The sequence below is a fragment of the Anomalospiza imberbis genome, chromosome 10, assembly GCF_031753505.1.
Source record: "Anomalospiza imberbis isolate Cuckoo-Finch-1a 21T00152 chromosome 10, ASM3175350v1, whole genome shotgun sequence".
NCBI classification, from domain to species: domain Eukaryota; kingdom Metazoa; phylum Chordata; class Aves; order Passeriformes; family Viduidae; genus Anomalospiza; species Anomalospiza imberbis.
The window spans coordinates 22,934,370-22,959,281 of NC_089690.1; the positions used below are offsets into that span (position 1 = coordinate 22,934,370).

Here is a 24,912-nt window from a genome sequence, read left to right on the forward strand (position 1 = left end):
TAAGCCTTCTGGTGCTCTCCTTGCTCTTTTTATAGCCAGATGTCTTGTTTTTTTAGGGCCAAACAGCTAAAGGTTTATTCCTGAAGGTACTCTGTAAGGGTTTTACTTAATTAAAATAATAATAATAATAATCAGTATCCAGTGCTGGAACTGCAGCTAGAGGTGTCAGGCCCACAGTCTATTGTGTGCTGCACAGAGAGAGACTCTGCATCACAAAGCACGGCTCATCTTTTCCACACCAATCAGTCCTCCCTCTAGTTTTGCAGAGAGTTTATAGGTTTTTATAGGTGCAAACACATAGAGAGAATAGCTAGCAATGCTGAAGGGCTGCCCTGCTATCCAATGCACTTGGCTGTTAAGTGGGTGGGGTTTTTTCAATTCTTACTGATTTACCCAGGGGCAGACCTCCCCAGACACAGGACTGCTGTTTTCCTCAAGTCTGTCCTCCCTGCTGGCAAATGACCTGAAATATTACAGAAGCTAGCAGGGATCATTTGAAAAAAGTGCTTTTTACAAAAAACAGAAATTTGCTTCTCCTCTAGTAAGTACCTTGAAGCTTCATCAGCAGTGCTGCATTCAGCTAATTCATATTATCACGAATTGCAGTTAGGCTGAGACTTCTTTTACATACAATTTTAAAAGAATCCTAGTCAATTAATAGGTCTTAAAGTTTTTGACATAATAATAATTTCCGGCAGCTCTCAAGTGCAGAATCTACCTATTTGTGTAAGTTTAAGCAAAAAGCAATTTGGACAAATCCTGTGTGAGCTCAGACATGTTGATCCAAAGTAGAGGTCAGAATTAGCTGTGCACAGAAGGCAAAAAGGCCAGGTCCTTCACTATTTCGTGTGTTCCCTATCAATAAAAGGGAGTTCTGCTCTACAGAACAGGACAGCAATGTTTCTGCCTATGGAATGAGCACATCCTTTCCTCTACAGCAAAAATACTATAACCTAAGTCTAGTGTTCTCACCTCCTGAATTAGTGTGCAGTTGACTATTTTCAGTAAGTCTTAACTGCCCCAGCTCTTTTTGCCCTGAACCATTGTGGACATCTCTTGGAGTGAAAGCTGATCAGACTTTTTTGCCCTGATGAACTGAGATGTTCAAGTTGACAGGCATACCAAGCTGCTTTACTTGGGGTTTATTTATTTTGGAGTTGATTCTGCTGTTCTTCATAAATTCCCATTGTAGTGTACGTGTTCAGAATGTTTACTTGAATCTATAGTTGCATAAATGGTGTAAGAAGAGATGCCTTCAAAGCCCACAGCTGCTAAATTATGCAGGTTTATTTCTAGTAGATGATAGCTGTGTTGGATAACTGCAGTGGACCTGATTATTTCTTGAGCTGCCATAAATTAACTCTCTGCACTCTAGCTCTGTTTAATCATATTCAGATGTTAATCTGATGCACATGCTGTAATTTAGGATTGTGACACTGAATTTTTGTTTGTTTATCCAAATACAGTAATGGTTTTTATTTTTGGTTATCAGGTAATAGTTGTTCAGGCTCTGGCCACTAGAGTATGCACTCTTCTGCACAGGCTGGAATATCAGCCTTCTCTTCTCCCTCTGTAAAACAGGTGGAAGATGCCAAATATGCATGTGCACCTAGGTCTCCTATTGGTTCCAACAGTACCAATACTTATTTGAATTGAATTGCACCAATATTTGAATTATTTGAATTGAACAGTACCAATACTTATTGCTGTTGAATACCAATACTTATTTGAAATTATCTTTTGTGTGATGATCACACAAAGTAGTTAAAAAAAAATAGAGTTGAATGAGATTGGAGTTTTTGGTTTGTTTTGGTTTCCATCCCAGGTGTGGGAGCAGGCTGCCAATGGTCACCCTACACACAGTCTGCTTGTGCCTTGATGCTTTCTGTGTTTCAAAGGTGGAAGAGCTGAGGTTACACCTCCTATTCTGGTATTTTTTTAACAGGGAGATGGCAAAGAAAGGCTGCCAGAGTGGGTTATCAGTGCAAACACTGCACAAGGTTTCAGCCTGCTTCCCTTTCTGAGGCAGGATATTTCTATTGTCTAGGAACTGTAGATAAGAAATTCCTAAAGGTAAGTAAAAAGCTAGACACTCCCCCCACTACCCCTGCCCCCCCATTAGTTTTACATTGAATAGAAAAAATTCTGTGGGATTTTGCTGGTTTTAGGTGATAGTTATTTATCACCAACAAAATCTTGTTTGCTTCTAAAACCTTTGCTTCACACAATTACCTGGCCACCCATTCACTGTCTGCTAAACATGATGCTGCTTCATTAAAGAAAGAATTGGATGTTTTATGGAGGAAGTATTTTGGGATTTGTATGTATGTAGGTGTTGATAACAAGATTAATGGTCTCCCAGGACCTTTTCTGAACCTCACCAGCCCACCCCTAACCTGTGGCAGTCCCTGGGGTTATGTCTGAAGTTCAGCATTTTGTGTTTGGCTCTGCTGAAGTGTGTGATGCTCCTCAGCTCATTTCTCCTGTTTGTCAAGGCCCCTTTGACCTGCAGCTCTGATCTGCAGATATGTGCTGGGGGGACCTTGCTCTGAGCCCAGCATCCCAGTTCCTTTTCACAAGCAGCTCCTGATGGTTCCAAGCCTTCTGGGGCTCTCCTTGTCCTTTTTATAGCTGGATGCCTTGTATTTTTGGGGCTCAACAGCTGAAGGTTTACTCCTGAGGGTGCTCTGGAAGGGTTTTACCTAAGTCTTCTAAGCGTTGCAAAGTGTTGAATAAAAATTTAAACACCAGATTAGATATTGGCATCGTGGACATTAGTAACATGCATGTATCTTAACTCTGCTCTGAAAATGAGCGTTCTGTCACTGAAATATGAAAAAGTAAATTGGGAGCAAGCAGAAGCTCAGCAAATACCTGTAAATGGGGTGTTTTTTTTTATTAGCCCTGTAACTTATGTCGCAGACTCCAACATCTGTCCTCAGAGTCTGGAACCTTGTTAGCAAATCTCCCTGTGGCAATTGCTTCAGCTTGATGGTGAATTATTTAATGCACTTCAGCTCTGATTTCTGCCCTAATTATTGTCTACAGGATCTCTACAAATGCTGTAGAGATTAGGTGGAAAACTTTTATCTTAGTTGAAGGAATTGGATCATGGTCTATTTTACCAAGCATCTCAAGTCTATAATTTTCCATGACTTTTACACTAGATTACTGGGGGCAAGACTTAACAAGAGGTAAAACAGGACATCATGGATAATATCTGTTACTCAGTGTTCTGGTTTGGGCTTAGGGAAGTGGGTGTCAAATGTTATTTCATGAGACAATGAACTGAATCTTGTCAGCAAGAGAATGTACAGAAAGACCCCAAACCAGTACAGTGCCATGAAGGTTGGTTCAAGAACAGAAAGGTGATCTCAGGGGAGGGAAAACACCTTAAAACCAAGCAGTCCTGACTGTGCCATAATGCAAAGTAACAAGAATTCCATTGCAGCAGAAGGAAAAAGGGAGAGTACAGAGATTGCAATCACTGCCAGGACTGAGCTCTGCCATAAATACTTTTGGGCAGGATTCAGTAAAGTTGAAAACAATTGCATTTCCAAGTGTGACTATTGATATTTTTTTTTCTTTGTTGGCATGAAGCTATAGAGGTCACAATTTGGAAAGCTGGGGCCTGATATTTTGGAAAACCACTTTGTCCCAGGCATCTTGTAGTACTGCTAAAAATGAAGTTCATGTTGGTCAATGGTCTTGTGCACAATCAGGTGCAGATTTAGCAGCTGCATTTGAAAACCACTTTTAAAATCCTTTTGCTTGCTTATTGCTCAGATGGGGTAGGCCCGAGTTCACAAAATTATGTACTGCTTAATTTATTAAATGTTTTAAACCAATTTCAGATCTTCTGCAAGGTTCTAAATAAGTATGAAATCTTAGAAGATAATTTTGTGCTTGATCTTACATTTGTTTGAAGTTAGTGGTGAATTTCCCATTGATTTCATTAGCGTGGCATGAGGCTCCTGGGGCAAAAGTCTCAGTGTATTTTGGTCTATTTTTGGACTTCTGTTTGCAAGAAGAGTGGAATGAGTGCAGGCATCTCTCATGAGTCAGAGGAGAGAGTTCTCTAGTGGGCATAGTTATAATAAATTTAGCCCAAATTCTTTAGCTGATAATTAGAACTAAGGCAGGGAGGAAATAGTGAGTACCTTGTCAGAGGTAATATAATTCCTGACCTCCTCCAATAATATGGAAGTCCTGTGTTAAAAATAAAAATATTTTTAAAATAACTGGGCTGACTGTGATTTCTGTCTGATTTGCTCCTTTTCTAATGAATATGATGTCTGCTGCAACTAGATCTAACAGTAAAAACCTGGAGGTATATTTTATTAGAAGCAGATGCATTCTGTTTTGTTCAGTATATTGTTAGGGTTTTTTAATGGAGTTTATGAATTGTTTGTTTCTCTTAAGGTTCAATTACAAGGTGACTATATACTCTAAATGTATTTATATATTTGATTAAGCAGACCCACCTTGATTTTACAGATAGTACTGTAATTACAGATTACAGAGTAATCTGTGCTGTGAAGAGCTGCCTGGTTTGCCAAGCAGTAGCTTTTGATTAATAAGCTCAGATTTTGTGGTGCCCTCACCCTGCAGCACAGTCAGGGTGCTCTGTTGGTGCCTCTGGGGCAGGCAGTGAAGGAGATCAGCAGTTCAGGCAGGAATATAAAGCCTAGAGCAGGTGCTCACCTCTTGGGATCTTTGGGTCGATGACTGTTTGGTATCTTGTTTTCTTTTGCTGGTTGGTTTGTTTGTTTTATGTTTTTCTCTCCATATTCAAATTTCTAAACTGGCCCTTGGTTACATTTTCAGAGGTCAGGTTTGGTGCATGTTCCAGCTAAATGGGGTATATACCCACCCTGTTTCCATTCCGCCTGGGGAGGAGTTTTGTGCTGGCAACTCCATTCCAGTCAAGGTCATAAAACTGCCTGTCTCCTTTGTTTCTGTGAATTGTGGGAAGCCTTTTAGCAGGAAATGTTAAATGTGGGTTCCCACATACCACCACGACTATTATTATCCATTGAAAAAGGGCACACAGCAATTGAGCCCAATTTGGTTTGGCCTTTACTAACTCCATCCTTGATTCCTAGTAGACTGCCTTATTTCTCTGTCAGTTCATTTTACATGTAGCTGAAGAACATTTATATGCAATAAAACCTAAAATAGTTCTGATTTATTCCCCTCAATACAATTTGGACATCTTTCTGTCCCTTTTTGCTAGATGCATTCTCCCTAATGGTCAAGAAGATGAATATTTCTGGAATTGCCTTAGAAGGAGTTCCACTGGAGAATAAAGAGAGACTAACGTCTCCTAGGACTGCCAAAATGCCTGTCTCATGAACAAAATATGATATGGACAAAGTGAGATGGACTTTGAGAGTATGACCTGTTCACTTTAGCAGGAATTGTGTTGTGCGATGGCATGGGCATAGTTTTGACTGAAAACCCTGAACTTATTTTGCATATGTAATAGCTGCTGTACAAAGGGGACGTGATCATAATTCATTTAATTGCAGCCAGTAAATCTTTCTAGTCTGAGGGATTGTTTTTAAATGATTGTGGTAGAATGTGAAATCCTGCACCTTGGTTTTAGAGTATCCACAGCCCCATTCCCAGCAGTATGATCTCTTAGGGAATTGGACAAATCCTAATTATATTGTACCATGTTGCTCTTAGTCAGAGTTTGACCCACAGTCAGTTGTGTAATATTAACTTTTTAATTAATATTAATTAATTTCACTGGAAACACTCAGTTTGTGAGGTGCTGATTTACATGGATGTGGTGTCTTCCCACAGATCTTTCAAGCCGTGCTCTGAGGCATGAAGAGGCCAAATGACTTATCAAAGTCTTGCAGAATGCCAGCTGGAATTAAGATCTGATGCGCTTCTGGCTTGATGCAGGCTGCTACTCAAGCCACTGGAACACAAAGGAGCTTATCCAGGCTGGGAGGTAACCCTGGAGCAATTGGCTGAGCGCTTGAGGAGTGCAGTTCAAAAGGCTGAGGGATTTGCCTGTTTTTCTGGATGATTTTTTTTCTGCATAAATTTTTCTGGATAAGCTTGGTAGGGACATGGAAACATAGCTCATTTAGAGAGGGACAGGAAGGTGTTGCTTGTTCTTAATGAACAGTTCTTGTAAAATTCTAATTTCTTATCGTCTCTGCAAGTTTTTGATGATAAAGCAGGGCTGTTACATGAAGCCTGTAATGATCTGGGGAAGTGGGTATGAATCCTCAGCTGGATTCCCAACATTGCCTTCCCAATAAAGCAGCCTGTCCCAAGCAGGACATGTTCCTCCTCTCTCAGGGAAGAAGAGCCTTTAGGGGAGTGAGCTGCTCCCTCCAAGCACAGGGGCACTGCTCTGGGATTAGAGGAATTCTCTAGGTTTGAGCTGCTGTGCTCTGGGTTTATTCAGGAGGCAAATGAGAGGTTTCTATACAAGAGGAAAATACTGTCACTGGGCCACTTGTGAACATAAATCTTGGTGATGGGCTCACTATCAGACCTGAGATTTCAGCAAGAAAAAGGTGCGTTGGCCTTGCTAATATTTAAGATTACAGATGGAGTTGTAGCATTTTAAAAGAACTCTTTCTCCTTGGACTTCTCCATTTAACTACACCGTTCTAGTAAGGATATTTCCTTAGCTTCCCTCTGGAAAATGGCCAGGGAACCTCGTGAAAGTTTTATGGCAGTTTATTACTGCCTAATTCACCTTTCAACGTGAGAGTGAGATTTTCAATTGCTTTCCAGAACTTTGTCCTTGCTTGCTGTGTCTGAGAGCCAAAGTTTACATCAAATATTATGATGTCTGAAGCCGTTAAGCCCTTGTCATTAATTTCATGCTTATATTTAATCCTAAACAGACAGTGATTTGTCATGTAGAAAAAGGGCTGATTTTGGAATATTATGCTAAAATACCATACAGGAGTGCTGAAAACATTTCCTTTTTGTGATTTCTAGGTAAGGAATTTTGTCTTTGATTCATACATAACTGAACATGCAGTTGGATGTATCTAGAGAGTTTATATTCAGCATGGCAATAAAAGCATCTATTAAATATCAAAAGGAAAAACATGTTTTGAAACACCTTTAATATTTTGGGTAGTATTTTTGTTCTTTCTTGAAAGCAAAATAGTAGATTTTTAAAAATAGATATATTTTATTTTTCTATTTTTATTTAATTTTTTTAAATTCTCTATTAAAACATTTTATTATTCTTTTAAGACTTTGTGAGTCGCTCTTCTACTCATGAAGCTGTTTTTCTATGCTCCACTACTGAACCCTCATTAAAAATAAGTAAATCCTGGAGTGCCTTCCCTTGGGATGGCAATAGATCGGGTTCAGTTAGAATGCAGTAATGTTCTATGAAAAGGGAGATCAGAAACTTTCTCATTGTTCCCTGCTTTCAAAAACTACCCAAAAAATTAATTATTATTTTCTTGTTTCATATTTTTTCAAAATGCTGCTGTACTTTAATACATCTATAAAATTTCCTTAGGTGCTTTTTCATTGGAATTAATTTTGCATCTAACTCCATTATATTAATATGGTATTAAACCAGTTTTTTTTACTGTCTCAGGAATTTTATTCATATAGCGAAGGGGTGCCAAGGGTATGGAAGCCCCTGCTTGATTAGCAGCATGATAGATTTCACCTGTAATTTTCTTTATATCAGGAAAGGAAAAGATGATGTCTTTTATCCGTAGACTTCTGGAGAGGAGATGCTGCACACTGACACAGCTCTTGGAATTAAAATTGTCACACCAAACAGTCTAGGCTGTGTCACTTGAGGAGATGCAGCACAGAATTAACCCACTCTTAGGTGGCTTTATGTAGTGCTGCTTTCATAGGAGCTGTTAAACTTGGCAGGGACTAATTTCATTATGTGCTGGTTTTCCTCTATCCTGGTGACAGACAGAAGTAGGCAAAAGCCAAAATATTCAAGCTTCCTCTGATTTTTGGATGCCCAATTTCAAATTCTAGGCAGTAGTTTTGCAAAATGTATAATAGCTCTAGGTCACTAAGGTGTGGCAATGGGAAAGTGAAGGAAATTATCCTGATTTAAAAGGCATGAGTTTGTTTCACCCCTCAGCCCCACTGATCTGTGAGGTTCATGCAAAGTGGGAGGGAAAAAAAATCATATGTAACAAATACTGAATTTGTGATAAGACTTTCCCAAAGCAAGACCAAATAATTCTTCTAATAACAATTCTGTGACCTTTAAAAACTCAGGCTTTCAAGGCTGTGAGCAGGGATTTGGGTTTGTGAGCAGTTACTCTCAGTTACACAATTGCCCTGTGCTTTAGCACTGGGCAGGGATAGAGAGCCTGGGAGAGGCCAGGCAACATGACCAGCATTTTTATTTGGGGTGGTTTGCTTTGTTTGCTTTGGTTTCTTCTGTTTGTGCAGATTTTTTTTGTTGTTTGTTTGTTCTTTTTTTACTTTTTTGTTTTTCTTTTGTAAATAAAGTGGAACCTATTTGGACTGGAGGATTAATTCCAGTTTTTCCTCTTCAAAATCTGTTTTGGTACTTTGATAACAAGAGAAAATGAAACTTGCAAAGTAATCCAGTCTACTTGAGGCAGGTTTATTTTCAGAGGCCATCAAATGAAAGAATCATCACAAACAGGTCTTTTTATGTTGTAGAGCTCTCATGCAAAGTTTTGATGTAAATGGAGTGCCAGATTAGTTCAGTTGTTGAAATTGCACAAATGCTCTAATGTGTTACAGAAACAGCAAAGTGCAGACTTTCCAGTCTTGCTAATAAAAAAATCAAAGTTGTAATTCTGTAATCTACTAGCAGCCAACTATCTTCAAACCACTCTATTTTTAAAGTAAGCAATTTGGCTATAGTGGCCCATTTTCTAGTTGTGTGACTTTGAATAAATGCTTTTAGTGGCACAGCATTGGAGTGTCACAAATGCACCTCTTTGGTTTTGCACTATAAATTTGAAGATAATTTCCTGCTATTAGTTGTGGGGTAAAAAGAAAATCAGAAGTTTCAACTGCTTCCAATTTCAGAATTACCTGTCTTGTATTTGCTGAAAAGTGTCATTTAAAAACTTGTATTGAAATATTGAAGTGATCAACTGGGTTGCTCTGCTTCAGCCCTTTATTGTGTCTGCTCAGTTTTCAGGTGTGCAGGCAGGATGGGCTCTGACAGAAAACAGAGTTTTCTCTTCAGTTCTGGCAGTAGCAATGCCAAAATATTTCCTGTGGTCATTCCTCTCTGGGATATTTCATCCTTTTGTGACACCTAGCATGATTCAATTCCAGTGTAACTTTCTGATCACTCCTCTGTGTCACTTTATCAAACATTTGGAATCTCCTGTTATCCACAACAATCACTGTACTCACTCATCCCTAGCTTACCTACAAGATTTAGTGCATATTGAATGTGTAACTCATTTATCACAGTGTGGTGATGAATTTACCTCATACACCCCTATTTGTCTATGAAACATCTCCTATGTCCTGAAATCATGCTGAAATTTGAAAATACTGTGATAATTCAGAAAAAAATACAATAATTTTAGTCTGTTAGCTGGTATTTCTCAGTGTGCTCACAAATAATGGATAATGGAAGTGGATTTATCATGTTTAATAGCAGAATTTCTTGTGCATAACTTTGACTAAATGTAATAAATATTACACTTGAGCCAGATGCAATGTTATATAGCTAGTTAAGAATCTGCTATGTGTAGTTCATAAGTACATTTTCAGGTTTTGAAGATATTTGGGAAAAAGTAGGTGCTGATCTCATTGCAGGTTTGCTGGCATTTTTTTTTCCTGTCAGCAAGGTTTGGGTGATTTATGGCAGCTTTGTCTTCTAATTATCATTTAGCTTATTTCCTGTGCAGGGCAGAGTAATGCTGGCCACAGGTGCAGACTGGGGGATGTGAAGGAAAGGAGGAAACCTCATTGCTCTCTGAGGGTTCCTGAGGAAGTGGAGAGGGAGGTGTTGAGCTCTTCCTCCTGAGATCCAGAGACAGGACACGTGGGAATGGCTCCAGCTGGGCACAAGGAAGCATTTCTTTAGTGGAGAGTGGGGGCAGAGCCTAGAACAGGCTTCCTGGAGAGATGGTCAGTGCCCCAAGCCTGTCAGTGTTCAGGAGGCATTTGCACAGTGCTTTCAATAAAAAGTTTCAACTTTTGGTCAGCCCTGAAGTGATCAGGCTGTTGGACAAGGCGTGATCATTGCCAGTGATGCCTTGAGAAGGCTGACCTAGAACAGAGACTAGATGGAGCTAAAGAATAGAGTAAGGATTTATTAAGAGGTCTCAGATAGATCCACCTTGGGCAGCACAACCCAAAATGGTCACAAAGTGGATGACAGGTCAAGGGGTCTCATATTTTTATAAGTTCTGCTCCATTTGCACATTGGAGTTCATTGTCCAATTCCAGCTTTAGCCAATGCAGTCTCATCCTGCTTGTTTTTCTCTCTCCAGGCCATGTTGTTTGTGCTCTTGGGCCTGAGATTTGGATCGTTTGTCCTTTGTCCCCAGCTAGAGAAGGGCTTGTTTTGTCTCCATACTCTGTGCAAAGAGCTCACCATCCCCTGATATGAAGCCCAGACCCAGACACTAAAGCAGTACAGAATCTGAAAAATATAAAAGATAAAATCTGAGGCATCACCAGTCCCTTCCAAAGGGAATAGTCCAAAGAGAAATTCCAAAGGGAATTTTAAGGAGTGAGTTACAGTGTCTGGCACTCTCAGTGGCCAGCAGGAACAGGCAGAATCTCTCAAGAACTGCATCTTACTTAATTCCCAGAGAATCTAAAATATACTCCTACCTCCAAGATCTCAGCTTAGCCATGCTACTGATCCAGATAAGGATTATTGGGGTGCACAGTCATCTGCATGGCATCCTGAGCTGTATCTTGTACTGCATTTGGGACTTGGGCCCTGATGTGGGGACACGAGCTGAAATTAGCTGTAACAGATGATGAGCACTGCTGACTCTGGAGTTCGTGGGATCTTTCATTAGTATGGCTGGTGACATGCATCTGCCTCACACGTGCTTTTCTATCTCCTAGAAAATGAGAGAATTTCTTTGCAACATGCCCATCTTGTTTCCAGCACAGGCTTTCAGTTTGCCCCATGAGCCGTGCTTGGTGACATATTCTGCATTTAGAAAATGGCCCAGTAGTTGTCAGTGTTTTAGAATAACTGCTCAGAAACTGTTTGTGACAATAAGGGTAAGAGTGTGGAGACATTTGGGAATGTGGATCTTCCAGCACTGATCTCTGGGAAGGTGGGCTGCTGGCCTGAAGTGCTACCCCATTCATCTTCCTAAAAAAATGAGTATATGACAGTGTGTGACAACTGATCTGTCACTGGAAAGAAATGCTAATCCACATCTAGCAAACCTCTGCAAGTAAAAACAGAGCCTTATGTACAGGCTTATGTATGTTTTAAAAACAGAATTCTAAATTAATGTGAGAGTACCCCTTTAAATCAATTTCTTCTCATGTTGTGTATTTAACTGCACAATGGCATGTCAAGTTTGTCTAGAGACAACTCAATTCCTTGTTTATAACCATGACTTCCTTTACAAAGTCGTGAGACTGGACTTGAACACTGGGAATCAAACTGTGAAAGATTCCTGGAGAGAACATACAAAGAGATAGCTCTCACAACTTTGCATAAAATTGTTTTTCTGTGGTTAGCAATAACTTACTTTTAAGGCCCATTATTTCAGGACTCTTGAGCAAAACTTTGCTCAAGCAGGAAATGAGTTTTTCTGTTTCTTTTTTATTTTATTTTTCTCACAAGTGATTTATGGCTCTGTGTAACTGCTGACACAATACTGCCCAAAATCACAGGATGGGTACAGATGTCTGCAGAAGTTTCCTTTCACCTATTTCATATTTTTTCACATTATAATTTTGGACAGACCCTAGAAGGTTCGATGCTTCAGCTGGACTGTTTTCCTTGCTGGAAAAGATAATACTGAGCATTCTTCTTTCTGACATCAGTGCCTTTTACCTTGCTAATGCTGCAGTAGCTAAAAACTGAGAATTGGAACTGCTGGATGGATGGCCCTCCTAACTATTCCATTAATCTGTGGGAGGCCTGTTTTACTTATAAGCTGCCCTGCCACATTCCTATGCCTGGCCTCCTTTAAGCCTGGCATTTAGGTCCAATTGTTTAAAACAATCTCTTGTTCTAGCTGGTTGGGGTGAAATGGAGCTATCTGTCAATTTGAAAAGGTCACTGGCTGTGTCAGAATGACAGTGATTCCAAATTATCCATTAATCTCCCAATTTAAAGTTGTCATCCTTCTTATTACAGCCAGCCAGCCACAGAGGCTAAAATAGACCTCTTCTCTTACACCCATGACCAAGCAGCTTCTTTATTAGCTGGCAGATAAAATTGGCAGAGCGTCCCAACATTAAATATTCATTGACCGCTCTCTTAAAAAAATGTCTGCTAACAAGTTGAGAATATATGAGAAAACAGCCGAAGAAATTACAATTGATTTTCTTGTCTTATCTGCCAAGGTTTCGGCCATATGATTAGTGTAACACACTCAGCATATTCCTGTATTGGTTTGAGTCAGAGGGTGATCTGTGCTAGAGCTTCCGTGCCCCCTTTTTACATTTTGGTGCTTTTTTTAATATTGGGGACCTACACAAGGGTAAATTAGTGTATAGAAAGTGTAATTCTCCATGGAAAATAAGATTTAATAGCTTCTGCATTGTCAAAGGAATAGCTCTGGAAGATGGAAAAAGTCCCAGATAAGGGGCTCAGGCCTGAAAGACATTTTATTTTCTCACACAGGATGATGGTGTGGTGCTGATGAGGTTTAAGAACAGGGGAGAGCTCTGGCCCACCTGCTGCTCCTGAGGGAAATGAGGGCTGACACTCTACTTTTCCATGTCTGTCATCCATCACCTCGGCCCCAGCTTCACTGATGGTGCTGTTTGGAATTTAATAGTTGAAACTTGGGGGCTTTACAAAGTGGTTAAATGGTGGGAACATGGCAGTGCCCCTGCCATGTTACAGAAGTGTAATCACCTGTCCCTGCAGTGGAAATCCAGACAGCTTTGGGAGGTGTCTTGGTTTGAACAGACAGGTGTCTGCTAAGGAGGGCAGGAGCCTCCCCTGCAATGGAAAATGCAAACCCCCTGCCTCCAAATTATTACCCCTGCCTCCAAATTATTATAATTTTAAAATTAAAAGACTCTCAGGCAAAAAGATGGAACTAGGAATAACAATTCATTATGAGGAAAAATTAAAAATGTAAATGCAATAGTAAAAAAAACCAAACGAACAAACCCAAAAAACAAAAACCAGAAAAAACCCCACCAAAACTTCACTGCCAGAGTCAGAATAGGCCCTGACCCCCTGTGGGTCAGGGTGTGACAGCAGTCCCATCCCATGGTGGCTCAGCCCTCCTGCAGTGCCAGCTGTGGCTCTGCTGGAGCAGGGATCCTGGACAAGGGGGGAGTTTTCCTCTGAAGCTCCAGGGCTGCTGGAGATGGGCCTGGGCTTCCTCTGGGAATGCAGTGGGGAAGAAAGCTGCTCCTCTGGGAATGCAGTGGGCAAAGGCTGCTGTGGGGTTCCCAAGGTCAGATTGTATCCAGGTAGGAATGCTTGGCTCCTCCCCTGGGCAGAGCATCTCCCCATGGGATGATGGAATTTTCTCAGCCATGCAGGGACACTCAGTGGCCATGAACAGAAGCGATCTCCTGGAGGGAGGATTGGTTGTGGGAGAGATAAAGAAAAAACTGCCCCATGAGCAGCAGAGAACTGCCCCAGCTCTGACAGATGGGAAATAGAGTACTCACCCCCAGCCACATCTTGCAACCTAGGACAGGAGATTTTTTAATGTTGTGTCCTTATGATGTGATGCCCATTTATACAGAAAAAGGCATAAGCCAGGGAAGCATAAAGGAAATCCAAGGCCCATGAAAGGGTAGAAGGCACGTGGTCATTTCATACTCTGAGGAACAAAAAATGTCTGCATGGACACTGATAACCAGGCAAGACTGAATGCAAATGCTGATGGACTTACCAGCCTCATCTCAATCCTTGTTTATGCAAAACTTTTGAATGTGTCCAGAGACAAAGTACACACAGACAATTTTTTTGTCACTTCTTTGCAATGGCCATAATGTATTCATTCATGGCAGACAGCATGGCAGCTATTGTCTGTGTACCCCAAATAACTGTTGTGCCCCAAGGAAGGGACTGGTAAGACTTTCCATTCAGATCTATCAGATAAAGGATAAGTTTATCTTATAGCCAGCCAGAGGTGCACAAGCTGGAGGCTGACTGCAGCTTTACCAGTTAAACTTTCTTTTCCAGGTGTGCAGGTGCCAGCTCTCCTCTGACTGCTCTCACATGCAGTTTGTTGGGATTATGGAAAGTAGAAGCTGAGAGGAATGTCTGCTGAGAGGATGTCTGCTGTATCACATATTTTGTCTGTTTCCAGTTCAGAGATATTTGACTTGCAGGAGAGAATGTGTATGCATTTTTTTACTCTAAATTTTTCCTCCCCTCAGTCTTTTGCAAGTTTAATTGCTCATTAAAAGTCACAGAGTTTTGATGAAACACCTAATGACTTTGAGCATGTGATTTATGGACACAGCTTGTGACCACAATGGGGACTTGTGTCAAAACGGGCCAGAGATAAGCCTGCATTTATCTATGGAAGTTAAGGGATAATTATGTAAAAGCATTGCATTTTAAAGGAAACAAAGACAGACCTGTGGGAAATGCATTTTCACAGCATGTATTAGCAAAGCCCAATCAACCTCCTTGTGGGAGGACAATTAACAGAATTAAAAGTTGGAATTTTAATTATCATACAAATTAGAGGGAAATTAATCAGCTTGTATTTTATGACTTGACTTGGCTTTGAGCATTGCTGCTCGAATTTTATAGCAAAACTTTGATTAATTGAGACACTGCATGAAAACATAAAATCCTGACTTAGACAAGCCTGACTTGAGCCAGGCATTTTAATGCCTGGCTCAACTTCCATCTGCCACCTACAGAATAGGAAGAAGAAACAATGAGTCAAAGCAGAAGCAAACCTTTGTTTGCCCCAGCAGAAGTGTCCAAAACCATTTCTGTGCATGTGGCCAAACTTGCTTTTTCTATAAACCTCCTCTTTTTTATTTTCTAACTACTCAACATGTTGGTTTACACCTAGCTAGATTCAAAAGTTAGAGAATTTCACTGACTCACTGGAAGCATAATTTCAATATTAATAAAAAGCCCAGCTTCTTCTTTGGTTTAGGGCTGGTTTTATTTTATTATTTTTTTAATGGTAGATGTTGCTCCCTTATGAGTTGTCAAGAGTGAGGAATTTCATGTGAAATCTAAAGGCACCTACAAGCTTGAGTGGGACCTTTGGAACTGCTGCCCCAGACTCAGCAATGCCTTGCCTTGGCAGGTATTTGAACCTTGTTTTGGGTTTTGCTGATCAGAACTTGAAAGCAGTTAGTTTGTGGCACTGTGGGAGGATGGCAAGTTCCAGTTCAGCTGCTGAAAATGTGAGTTTGATAAAATATTTACTCATTTTTGATTATTCTTTTTCACCCCAATGATAGAATTTGAAGTTTGGTTCCAGACCAAAAAAGAGTCAAAACCTTGAGTGTTCCTTTACTAGAAAATTTGAGATCTAGATTAAGTTTCCTTACATAGAGAAAGGTGCTGAATTTGATATTTGCACTTTATCTTTCACTTCCCTCCTCTTCCTCTAGTAAATATCTGTCAGATTGGGTCTGCAAATCCTGAAGGATAGTCTTGCCATATTTGACATTGAAAATCAAAGAAGGCCTAAAGCTAAGCTCAGCCCAGGAAAAAATTAAATCAAACACTTTTCACTGCTTTGTTTGGGTTTTAAAAATAAAATTCAAATAACAAAGTCTCAGAAAAAGCAAACGTGTGCTTCAGTCAGAACACAAAGCACAAACAGATTGCAGAATAAACTAGACTGCAATTTTATAGGGTCTCAAGTTAAAAGAGGTAGTTTAATTATGATGCTGGATTTAGTTCAGAGCTCAAGTAATGATCTAGGAAGCTGGAGAGAAGCACTGGAAATGACTGTGTGCTAATGAGGACCCCAGTTGCAGCTTTCTGTGCTAGTTAATTTGCAATCTATGTGGAGATCTGTTGGCAAGCCTATAAAATGAGGTTTTGCAAAAGTAATCACCACTTCAAAGTCTAGAGATACAGCCTGAGGAAGCAGAAGCATGTTGACTGTTAAATTTCCACTTTGAACATTGTTTGGAAAGTTGACACTGTTGCTTCGTACCTGCTGAACTGAGGACGGCAAATTGTCCTTCGAACCAAAATAGATCTGGAGCTCACCATTTCAAAAGACAGCTACCAGGAGTGGTTTGTGGGAACTGTGCCAGATATGCCAGCTAACTCAACGTTGTCCATTTAGAAACTCTAAGATGTTTGTGGATGTTTGGCTGAAGGGCAAGGGTTCAGTCCATTTGCTGAAGGGCTGTGGTGAACGCATCCTCTTTTCTGCTCTGAATGGGTGCTACTCAATACTCAGCACTTTTCTGGATTGGATCTGGGCATGATATAATGTGTGTTTTAGGGTGAATCCTTTGGCCGCCTACAGGTGAGCAAGGCCTCCAAAAGAAGTCTTCAAAGCATGTCCATGGAATAAGGTGATGAAAAAGCCTGAGACAAGAGTGCTGTGTGCTGTGTTATGTTCCCCATTCCAATGCCAGTTTGGTTTTGAGTGGGAAACTATGGTAGGTAAGACAAACATGCTACTGCAGACTCTCCTGACCAGAGGCAAGCCTCCTCTCCTCTCCTCTCCTCTCCTCTCCTCTCCTCTCCTCTCCTCTCCTCTCCTCTCCTCTCCTCTCCTCTCCTCTCCTCTCCTCTCCTCTCCTCTCCTCTCCTCTCCTCTCCTCTCCTCTCCTCTCCTCTCCTCTCCTCTCCTCTCCTCTCCTCTCCTCTCCTCTCCTCTCCTCTCCTCTCCTCTCCTCTCCTCTCCTCTCCTCTCCTCTCCTCTCCTCTCCTCTCCTCTCCTCTCCTCTCCTCTCCTCTCCTCTCCTCTCCTCTCCTCTCCTCTCCTCTCCTCTCCTCTCCTCTCCTCTCCTCTCCTCTCCTCTCCTCTCCTCTCCTCTCCTCTCCTCTCCTCTCCTCTCCTCTCCCCTCCCCTCCCCTCCCCTCCCCTCCCCTCCCCTCCCCTCCCCTCCCCTCCCCTCCCCTCCCCTCCCCTCCCCTCCCCTCCCCTCCCCTCCCCTCCCCTCCCCTCCCCTCCCCTCCCCTCCCCTCCCCTCCCCTCCCCTCCCCTCCCCTCCCCTCCCCTCCCCTCCCCTCCCCTCCCCTCCCCTCCCCTCCCCTCTCCTCCCCTCTCCTCTCCTCTCCTCTCCTCTCCTCTCCTCTCCTCTCCTCTCCTCTCCTCTCCAGCAAAATAAGTCTCAAGGAGTGAATTCCACAAGGCTGCAGCATTAGAGGGACAGAGGAAAGTCAATGAGCTGGTAAAGGTCCAAGGATTTATTGCAGAGCAGGTATTATGCAAATCAAACTAATTACTTCACAGAACTGTCAGGTGGTCTGAATGGATGTGGCCATCAGGATCTGTACAATGTCACAGTTTCACCTACCTTTCAGTTTACTTTGAGTTAGGTTGAAAACAAAATATTCTTTTGTCAAAGGTACAAGTGCAACAGAATTACTCTTTCTTTTCCAAACACCTCAATTTTCAAGATCAGCCAGAGAAGCTGAACAAGTTGCAGGGTTTGAGTACAGCCTCAGCGAAGGCTGGTGGATGTAGAATAGATAGTTTCAGTTGGAAGGGACCTGCAGTGACCATCTTGTCCAGCTGCCTGAGCAGATGTGGCACAGAGGAGTGCCAGAGCCCCACAGCTGGTTCTGAACAAGTCACTGCCCAGAGTGAGCTCAGTAGCTCTGCCTAGAGAGCTTGAGACATGTGAGCTCAACGGGGACCAGATCTCTGGCTATGTCCCTCAGGGCTCATTTGGGAAGCTCCAAACTGTGGTTTGCAGTGACACTCTGGAGAGGAGCTTTGCTTGGCAGTGACAGAGGCATCCTGATCGAGGACAACACACCTAGCTCAAAATAATCTCTGATCTGGATAGTAAAGGCAACAGGTTGCAGCCTGGAGCCAGTGGTTAAGGGAGGGAGAGGCTTAGTTTACAAGACAGAGTTACATAAATATCTTAATCAAGGCTTCCATAATAGGATTTTTAGGAATTATTTTGCCAATGGTGCTTGCCACTACGTTAAATCAATTGTCCCTCTCCTAAAAATAAATTGAGGAATCCTGAGCTGTCATCCATTTTATCTGGGGAAATGGACACATTCATGACCTCCAGCCTTGCCACTCTTTGCTTAAGCAGTAAAAGGACTCTGAGTTTTCCTCCAGAGTTTGAAATAAAGAAACCATTGACCCCTGTGTGAGATGAGGGGTGTCTCTGTATCCATGTGGTGAAAGGAGCTCAATGAAGGGCACTGAAGAGCAGAGTGGGGAGGAAACCAGGAAACTCTAGACTGTCAGTGCTACTTAAGGGAACTTCTAAGTATCCCTGCTGGAGGGTGTCAGAGAGCACACCTGAAGGCTCTGCAAGGCTGCTGCTGGAGCACATGGTTCCTGGCATTCCCTTGGCAATTTGAGTTCCCTGTGGGGCTCTTGGTGCCTTGCAGCTTCCTTGCTGTGGTGGCCTGGGGACACTATCTGGTTGTAAGTCTGGAAATGAAACACTTACACCATGTGGCATTTGTTACTTGAATAATTTTTCCTTTAATTTACACACGCTCCTAGTTTTTTACATGAAGGGTCACTTGAGATATTCTCTGAAAACGAGAGGATAGCTGACTCCTGTGACTTGATTTAGCCCAGCTGGCAAACTCAGTTAGAAATCAGGAACTCTGTTTAAAAAACAGATGCTGCAATTGAACCTAAGTATTCTGTGGTAAATGGAAGTGCTTTTTAATTTTCTTTTAAGTACTGGGGTTTTTTTGGAAGGATTGGGAGTTTGTTTCAAGTAAGACATGTACGTAAATGTTGGAAAGTTTTAAGTGTGCTTAGAAAATGGGAAACAAAGCCAACATAAATGAGAAGTTAAATAGTTTACCCTCACTAGAGGGTAAATGTAGGGTAACTGTGACAAGAATTTCCCAGACACAGTACCCATGTGATGACTGGGCATCCCAGCATATGGCTTACATTAAAGTAAGCCCTCCAATTCTATACTCCAGATAACAAAGTCTACTTTTCCAATGATTGTGGAAGTAGTAATTCTCTTATCTAAAACCATATGTTAGAGGGGAAAGAATTCCATTCTTGCTAAGTAATTACTATTGGTAATTAATGAAGTACAGACTTCCCTGTCTAAAGTATAATTTTCTAACATCACATTATTTGAGAGACGCAACTTATGTTTAGAGTTTCGTTTGTGAAGCAGATCCTCTGAAGCCTGGTCCTGACCATTCTTGGAATATTAGATTAGGCAGGCCCTAAATGCAGTCAGGATTTCAGGGCTCCTGTTCCTTGGCTGTCCTTACTGTTGCACATAGCTGGACTTTTAGGCCCTGCTTTCAACCATCATGAGTAGCACCGTGCAGTTGGGCCTCATCCTGAGATCTGAGAAGTCAGATTTTTTGTAAAATGTCCTTTTAATCTCCAGGATTGTTTAATGGGACACTCACTGGAGCGGATACAGATGGGTGAGAGCCTGAACTTGAGAACAGAAGCAATGAAAACCTTGGCTAGGGAAGTGGGGGAAGTTTGCATGGTGCCTGAGTTCTGACAAGAGTTTGCTCCAAATGTCAAATGAATTCAATTATCATCTCTTTAACAGAAATCCTGTAGAGCTTGGTTGACTTGGAGCCAGCTGCAACTATTGTGAAAAGGAAACTGTTCTATGCCCACTTCAGACTGAATCTCCAGCTTCTGAACTGGAGATAAGGTTTGAAGTGCCCTGCTTTCATTGCGTTCAGTTCAAGTGCATCAGTACATATCTTCTCTCCAGCATAACTTTTAGACAGTAGCCACTGTTCACAGTCACTGAGTGGTGGCATCAGTGGTCAAAAGCTGGCCTGAAGGCTGGCAGGTTTCCTAACAGTGTGCCTTTGATGGGGTCTGTTTCTGCTGTCAGTCATGGGGATGTTCACAGCTGTGGACAATGGCTGGGTTGTGCATTCACTTGGCAGCACCATTCAGTAAAGACAAGTGCTCTCCTGGCAGGTGTGGTGATCTTTATATTTTGGGAGAGTCTTTAGAGTTATCTCCTCCAGGTGGGCTTTCCTCCACGGGGAGCACTGGGCTGTGTTAGAGGTATGTCATATGCTCTTTATTTTATTAATCCTGTTTGAATGGGAGAGCACAGTGTTTTAACTCAGGGAAAAGGCATTTGAGGATGTCTCTGAACAATGTTTACTGTGTGAGACCCTCTGTCATGATTGGCTGTTGTGCCAGTGCCTCATTTCACTGGGATTAGACCAGGACTAATAGTAACTCAAAAATACAGCTGCTCTTAGAGTTATTAAATTTGTCAGCTCTCTAGAACTTTACTTGCAAAGTTATTTCATCTCAAGCAGAACCTAACCCTTGCTCTTGTGATTCTAATGGACTGTATTTCTGTATAGCATATAATGGGTGGGATTCCCTGATTTTGATAGCCAGTATTGGAGGTTTGCTGCCTTGTAAAACTCCTGCAAAACACTAAATCAGGTCCTAAAAGTGTAGTTTTGTCTTCATGTTTCTTAAAAATAACCAGTTCCTAATATGTCCTAAAGTATCTCCCTCCTAATCAAGGACATAAATCTTTCTATATAAATGTTGCAAATTACAAAGACAACATTTTTTTAAATTTGAACTTATCCAAGAGGAAAAAAGCATGGATTGAGTGAGCTTTGTATTAAGTTAGAAGAGGTAATTATAGGCTGGTGGTGTGAAAGATTCTTACTTCTTTGACAACCTCTTCATCCTGAGATCCACTTCCCTACTACCTGGAGGCTCCTAACTATGCATCTATACACTTTTTCTGTCCAGTAATGGATGGGAAGAATATATGGTACATTATCTTCTAATACTTTGAATGCCGTGGATTATGGGGAGAGCTCCATGCGAAGGCCTCAGCCATCCTCAAGGAGGTATTCCACTAACAGATTTCTGTATCATAGGCTGCTAGATCAGGCTGAAATAGGAGAATTTGGTTATGTGGGCTACTGCTATGAAAGTAATTTTAGCTACCAGAGTCTAGCAATTGAATGAGAAAGGTGGTGTGTCCTTGTGTTCATTCTTAGTGCTATGCATGGGTAGGCAGCATCCCTTTTCCCAACCCTTTTCCCATCCCCTCCCAGCACACTAAAACCAGGATGCCCACCTTCCTTGGCTGGGGAAGATCCACATTCTGTGGACAGTGACATGAGCTCTGCCCAGGCTTGGTGCTACAGGTGATTCAGCTGTGCCACTGAGGCTATGCTAAAACAGCACTCTGATGCTGTTACACTTGAAATTGCTTCTGCTTTCTCCACATTTTGTTTTCAAATCCCCTTTCCCCATTCTGGTCATGTTTCTCCAGCAGTATTTAATCAGTGAGATTTACTGTTCTCTTGGCTATTACTGCATAGTGTGGTGACCAAGCTTGATTTGTGAGAGGTGCATTTGGAAGTAAGAAAAAAGGCAAACCAAAATTGTGGAGTATGTTTTATTCAGTGATGTTTGAAGTTGCAGTTCTCCATGCTGTGCCAATTAGCACATTTCCATAATAATCTGAACCTACTGTGATTTTACTGGAAGAAAACTGTATTGACTGCAAGCAACTTTCTCAGTCTCATTTAGCCTCTGGTGTTTGAAACTATGACTTTGAGCCATATCCAGGTATGAGTCTATTCCACATTGATTTTAAGGAATTGCTATGGAGAACACAACTGTTTTCTATTCCAGATAATCTAGTATCTCCAGACTGATGAATAGAACTTATTTGCATCTTTTTCCTCCAAGCCTGTTCTTTGTCCACCTTTGATGTTTTGCATTTGGAATGCTTGCAAGCAAATTGTGCTTAAGGAAGTGTATGGCTTCCCCTGTTCTTGAAAGGATTCTTGCTTACCTGGCTGATATTGAGAGGGTTCATCACAACTTTGTTGTAAATTGGATTGGTGTTGATTTTATTTTATACCTTACCAGCTTAAAGGTTTAGGTCAGTGCATGCTGCTTTTGGCATACAACATGACTTTCTAAAGCTAATGCTTGTTCCTTATCCTTGTGAATTAGAATGTGAGGCTTTCTCAAGTCCTCCAAAGTCAAACAACTTGCTGTCAGGAGCACAATTGCTTTCAGTTCTATCTTGGTGCCCAGGGCTGTAAGCATGAGAAGCAATTCAATATGATTTGTGAATTCTGTTCTGTTCTCTGTACCATCACATTCACATGTGGCTGCTGTGGTGGGAGCCCTGCTCTCCTTACTGGTGTCTGCATTGCCTAATGATGTATATTTACTAGTCAGCATTTTTCATAGGCATAAAGTTTTCAAGGCATTTTCAAAGTGCTGGAATACCTAATCCAGTAACATATGTGTGGTTTCTTCCACTATGAAAAACTGTGCATCTTCTGTTGTGTAGCCTTAAATGATGAAAGTGAGAAGAGGACTCTTAACCTTTGCAAGCTTTTAGTTCCAGCAGTTTTTTGCTTGGATTTTTTTTTTTGTTTGGTTCTCAGTATCAAACTGAGGGCAATAGAAAGGCTTCAATCTCACTGTGCAGATTATAAGCTCACTTTAGCATTCACTCAAACCTAGAGAGAATGGATATGTGGGCCCAGAAACTGTTCATACAACCATCACCTGATGCTATTAACACTTACATGAAAAGTCTGGACAGTAGATGTAATGGTTTTCTTATAAAGAGTGTGTAGGAATTCAAAAAGATTTTCTGGTAGTTGTGCAGATGAATGTACTTCTGCCTAAATTAAAAAAAAAAAAAAAAGGAATCAGAGTGAAAGAGGGCAAGTAACTTGAATCAGATGAGCCAAAAATAAAGAGGAATTTTAAGTCAAAGTTCAATTTTCTCATCACTAGTCTGCAAGACTTTTCAGTTCTCTCGGTCAAATGAGAAAGAATAACTTCTTCATTTGTACTTATAAGATTTTTTTATTGTAAGTTAAATTATCTTTTTCTTTACTCTAGGGAAGGTCATGTGTAATAATTGATATCCTCAAAAGAGAAATCTGTGAAAGATACAGCTATGTTATCTGTTAGTTAAAGGTTAGCATTTTAAAATAGGGAAAAGAACCAACCAATTTTTCCCTGTGGGGAGAGGAGATATTTGCTATTTCCATGTGTGACTGTCTTATGTAATTTTAAATAACTTATTATTTCTCCTCTAACACTATGTTTCCTCTTTCCCCACCTTAGACACCAATACAATACAGATGGTAAAGGATAGAACATTTTCTTGGATAGAACATCTGGCTGTTTCATGATCTTCACAAGCTGCTGGCTTCTGAGCAGTCTAACCCAAGGGTAGGCTTGAACTGACTGACAGAAACCTGCCTTCATCTGCATCAGCTACTTGCTTTTTGTGTGAGGATTTCATCTTGAAAAGCCATTTTCTCTGGTGAAAAACAAGAGGGAGTATTGCTTTCAAGTTGTATAGATGGCAAGTATTTTGGATTCTGCAGAGATTTGTGTGATCTCACTGGATGCTGAGTGCTTATGAAGACACTGAAGATATCCTTTGCCAATACTCTTAAGTAAGTATCACATTGTGTTTTACTGTGTGCTTGGTTTCTTCTTTGACATTCCACGTATGGGATAGGAGAGCTTATAAACTTAATTAAAAAAAAAGTATGTGCAGGTTTTAGTTATGCTGCTCACATATCTAGAAAAAAGTCACATCTCCCCAGTTTACCCTTTTAATGAGGTCATCCCATTCTAATTAAAGAACTATTGAGGAAGAAACCTCAAAATATGTCAGAAAGAAGCTGACAACTTATGTTGCATTTAGGCATTCCTATTTCACAAACTCTGTCCTGATTTTATTTAAATGATTGTTTCTTTTTTCTTTCTTTTTTCCCTCTGTTAATGTTCCAATAACAAAACATTTTGCTGACTAAAATGACAAGGGAAATCTATGCTTAAATTCACAAATTAGTGTTCGCTCTCCAACTGTGATCTGAATTATTGTCTAAATAATGTGGATGAAACACCTATTTCAAGAACTGCCAGGATTTCTCCTTTATTTTGTCAGTGTGTACTTCAGTGTTTTTAGCAGAAGATTAATACATGTAGTATTTGTCAATACCAGTAAATTGTCTAATGATATGCTTACATATCATTTCCCACATGGGAAACAAAATATTCCTTTCTCAACTGCAGATCTTAGGGGCTATGTTTGTATGATTAACAGGACATTAGTGTAATTGCCAATTTTGCTTGTGCTGCTATGCCATAGAAAATGGCTGGATTTCCAATATGGTTGGGAGTTGAAATATTTATCTGAGGAAGCCAAGTGCAGCCTTCTTGCAAGAGCCAGACACAGCAGATTAACAGCAGTGAAGTTGGTGTTTGAATCAAATGTCTGCGACTGCACATCCTGGAATGCTCCCCACTTCTGACAGCTGGTTCAAGTGCAGAGAGATCCATTTCCTGTATTGGCTACATGCTTAAGTCTGGGCATCCAAGACCTGGATTAATTGCTTGGCAGGGTTTTTTTTATGTCAGGCTTATTGACAGGAGATTACTTGGAAAAATCTCTGGGAGACTTAGAACAAACACTAACAGTATTGCTACATGTACTGCTTCTGACTGGTTAGAGAGTGGCTCCCCCAGCATTAGGCTTTGCACCATGCAACCTAAAACTGTACCTTGATATGGAAGCAGCATTCCTGGTTGTTGCAGTAAGGTAGAAAAATCATAGAGAAAGGCTTCATAAAATCAGGCCTGCTCT

At 41.1% G+C, this 24,912-nt stretch overlaps 1 long non-coding RNA gene across 4 annotated transcripts; it reads left to right on the top strand.

Annotated features, from left to right (window-relative positions):
* The first annotated feature begins 329 nt into the window (after positions 1 to 329).
* Positions 330 to 24,669, top strand: LOC137479596 (uncharacterized). Of its 4 annotated transcripts, XR_011002379.1 has the most exons (4): positions 330 to 541; positions 22,485 to 22,626; positions 23,379 to 23,486; positions 23,645 to 24,669. It is a non-coding gene; the product is annotated as an uncharacterized lncRNA (long non-coding RNA). The 4 variants fall into 4 exon arrangements; XR_011002376.1 differs by lacking the exon at positions 23,645 to 24,669 and having other exon boundaries at positions 23,379 to 23,635; XR_011002378.1 differs by lacking the exons at positions 330 to 541; positions 23,645 to 24,669 and adding an exon at positions 19,608 to 20,300 and having other exon boundaries at positions 23,379 to 23,635.
* The last annotated feature ends 243 nt before the right edge of the window (positions 24,670 to 24,912 follow it).